Genomic DNA, 4,141 nt, shown 5'->3' with positions numbered 1-4,141 from the left:
CCGGGTGGTGTCTTTAGAAGGAGATTATCCATATTCATAGAACATTATAATACATTTGCATTTGAGAAGAAGAAGGGAAGATCCTCCTGGTTATAAAAGTGGATGTTTTCCTAAACGGACAGCACTCAGCAAAGAAATTTAAAAAGACAAAGCAAAACTGTGAAGGTTAATTTAGGAGATATTATAGGACACTCTGAAGTTTTGTTTTGTTTTTGTGACACAGGTGCTGATCTTCTCATTTGTTCCCCTTCTGGAGTGTGATTGTGAATCGGGATTGTGGTTTAACTGTAAGCCCTATGGCAACTGCAAACTCCAGCAATATCCTGTCCTCCACCTTCTATCTCACAGGTATCCCTGGATATGAGGAATTTCACCACTGGATTTCCATTCCATTCTGTCTCCTCTACCTTGTTGGAATTATGGGTAACTGTACTATCCTACATATTGTCCAGATAGACCCCAGGCTCCATGAGCCCAAGTACTACTTCTTGGCCATGCTTTCTCTCACTGACATGGGCATGTCCTTGCCCACAATGATATCACTCTTCAGGGTGCTGTGGTCCATATCCAGGGAGATCCAGTTCAACACTTGTGTAGTCCAAATGTTTTTCATTCACACTTTCTCCTTCACTGAGTCATCTGTGCTCTTGGCCATGGCCCTTGACTGATATGTGGCCATCTGCCACCCCCTAAGATACGCTACCATTCTCACTCCAACCCTCATCACGAAAATTGGCATTGCAGCCCTGCTTAGAAGTGCCTTTGCCATGATTCCACTTCTAGCCCAGCTGGCCTTCTTTCCCTTCTGCTACTCTCACATCCTTTCTCATTCTTACTGTCTGCACCAGGACGTGATCCGCCTTGCTTGTGCTGACACCAAGTTTAACGTTATATATGGAATGGTTATGATCACTTTGCTGTGGGGAATGGACTCTTTGGGTATTTTTATGTCTTATGTTTTCATCCTTCACTCGGTATTAAAAATTTCATCTCAGGAGGGGAGATTTAAGGCCCTCAACACATGTGCATCTCACATCTGTGCTGTACTTATTCTTTATGTGCCTATGATTGGGCTCTCTGTTGTCCATCGTTTTGCCAAACACTCATCCCCCTTCATCCACATCTTCATGGCTCATATCTACCTGCTAGTTCCACCTGTGCTCAACCCAATCATCTATAGTGTGAAGACCAAGCAGATCCACCAAGGATTTCTCCACCTGGTTTTCCCTCTAAGAATCAGTTCTTCTGTGATGTAGACATGTCCTCAACCCAGTGATGACATGAATATTAAGTTTGTAAATATATAGTGATTTGTCTGCTGTCTATATTGGCACCAGTGCTACTGATAAAAGATTACTTTAAAAAAAAAAAAAAGCAGAAATAGCTCTGACAGTACATTGTGAAAAATCCTAAAGGAGAGAGTTGATGTCTACTGGATTTATAATAGACTGACTTAATACAAACTTCTAAATTCCCTCTAAGTATAAAATGTGTTAGAGTGGAGTGTGTTGGAAATCACTTCCATCTGTGGTTTCTCATTTGTAATCCTAACCTGATTCAATGCTGATTGTCGTGAAGTTTTCCTTGATTATTCTAAACCCATATTTCTTTGCTTCTTGATACACTATATTTGTCAGAGAATCATATTACATTTCTCATTATGTGAGTGTGTTTGTAAATCTACTTATGCTAACTTTCTTAAAGTGGGAAAAAACCTTACCTTGATGTAAGAGCATATTAGGTTTCAAAAAGGAAATTTTCGAACTTTATGGTCCATCAGCATCATCTTTTAAAATTTTACTCACATGTTCTGTTCTTTCTGAGAACATTTAGTTTCATTGGGAATAGAAAGGGGCAACTTTCTTATTTTTATTTAATTTTTAGAAATACTCTTTCAGAAAGCCAAACTCAGTGATTTTTTATGTCCCTGAGATAATGTCATATGAAGCCAGTGATTATATAATCTACTGGATAAGATGTATCTAATAAAAATCTAACTCACTGAGGTATAGATACTTTTAAGTTTATAGTAGTAGCAAACAGGTAATACAGATCTCAATTTTTATCTAGAACTCTTTTCAATATATAAACTGTCTTCACATTTCTCTGAAATTATTGAATGCATAGCTGTGCATAGAGTTGTATTAACAAACTTGCAAGTTTAATTGAAATGTCTTAGCTCAAATGTCTGTATTTACTGAAAGAGAAGAAATATATGAAGCAGAAAATAAAACTTTAAGAATGCTTTGTAACTCCCAGTTTTTATATTGGTCTTAATGATAAGTAGTATATTTTCACAAATCTTACTCTGTTACTGTAGGAACTGTGTCTCAAGGATTTTGCTACCTATGAAAATCAACATTATGTCTAGTGTAAAAGAGTCACTTAATAATTATTTAATGCATAAGTGATATAGAAGTGAATCAATCATTGTATAAAGACTGACTCATTTGGATTGGATTTTTAAAAAATACTTGGAGTGAAAAATTTGACCTCTCATGAACACATATTTCCTATAATAAAACAGATCTTACTAACTTTAAATTATGATTTCAGATGTCAGGCATATGGAATACACTTAGAATTTCCATTAGCTTATGTCTTTTCCTTGGTTTTAATTCAGTTATGTCTATTCCTATTCCTCTTTACCCTATTTCTTAATTCTACTTCTAATTACCCCTCTCCTTCAGCACATTCACCTTGTCTGAAATATCAACAAATAAAAATAAAGACATGTGAACGTCAAACTTAGATAATATTCCCTATAGTAAATAAGTAAAATAAAATTAATGTGAAAAATAAAAAATGAGAAATGTGAACATTAATTTCAGATGTACAAGTATCATTTAAATATTTATAATCATCCTTCATGTGATACCTTCAAATATAAAATGTATTTTTAATATTTTAATTTATTTTTTTTAATTTTACACTTTTTAAAGGATATCCTGATCATATCTTTCTTAATGATTCTGCTCCAAAAAATGAAACATTTTAAATTTTTTGTTTAACATATATTCAAACCATTGCATCTTAAGTTTTGCATTTCACATGCCAGTAAAATTATTTTAAATGAACATCTACATAGATAATCTAAGTTTTGAGTTTATAAAATATGATCTTCTATACTAACTCTTGGAGAAGGAAATGGCAACCCACTCCAATATTCCTGCCTGGAAAACCCCATGGACAGAGGAGCATGGCAGGCTACAGTTCATGGGGTCACAAAGAGTCAGATATGACTGAGCGACTGAGCACATTTTAACTCTTACAGTGTATCATTAGTTACATGATTTTCATAAAATATATTTTACAAAAAACATTTAGAAGTACCTATTCTCAAAATTAAGATAATTCTTCCTATAACAATTTAGTTGGTATAGAGGTGTTATTTTATTTATTTTTATTTTTAAATTAATTAATTTATTTTAACTGGAGGACAATTACTTTACAATATTGTAGTGGTTTTTGCCATACATTGACATGAATCAGCCATGGGTTTACATGTGTCCCCCCATCCTGAATCCCCCTCCCACTCCCTTCCCACCCTATCCCTCTGGGTTGTCCCAGAGCACCAGCTTTGAGTGCCCTGCTTCAAGCATTGAACTTACACTGGTCATTTATTTTACTTATGGTTAATATAAGTGTTTCAGTGCTATTCTCTCATGTCGTCTCACCCTTACCTTCTCCCACACAGTCCAAAAGCCTGTCTTTACATCTGCGTCTCTTTTGCTGTCTTGCATATAGGGTCACAATTACTGTCTTTCAAAATTCCATATATATGTGTTAATATACTGTTTGGTGTTTCTCTTTCTGGCTTACTTCACTCTGTATGGGCTTCCCTTATGGTTTAGCTGGTAAAGAATCCGCCTGCAATGCAGGAGATGTGAATTCGATCCCTGGGTTGGGGAGATCTCCTGGAGAAGGGAAGGGTTACCCACTCCAGTGTTCTGGTCTGGAGAATTCCATGGACTATACAATCCATGGAGTCACAAAGAGTCAGACATAACACTCTGTATAATAGACTCCAGTTTCATCCACCTCATTAGAACTGACTCAAATTTGTTCATTTTTATAGCTGAGTAATATTCCATTGTGTATATGTACCGCAGCTTCCTTATCCATTCATCTGTGGATGGGC

At 35.7% G+C, this 4,141-nt stretch overlaps 1 pseudogene; it reads left to right on the top strand.

The window, feature by feature from the left end:
* The first annotated feature begins 296 nt into the window (after positions 1–296).
* LOC101111657 (olfactory receptor 51L1-like) lies at positions 297–1,256 on the top strand (annotated as a pseudogene).
* Positions 1,257–4,141: the final 2,885 nt, after the last annotated feature.

The sequence above is a fragment of the Ovis aries genome, chromosome 15 (assembly GCF_016772045.2).
Source record: "Ovis aries strain OAR_USU_Benz2616 breed Rambouillet chromosome 15, ARS-UI_Ramb_v3.0, whole genome shotgun sequence".
NCBI lineage: Eukaryota > Metazoa > Chordata > Mammalia > Artiodactyla > Bovidae > Ovis > Ovis aries.
This window is presented reverse-complemented; position numbering and strand designations above follow the sequence as displayed.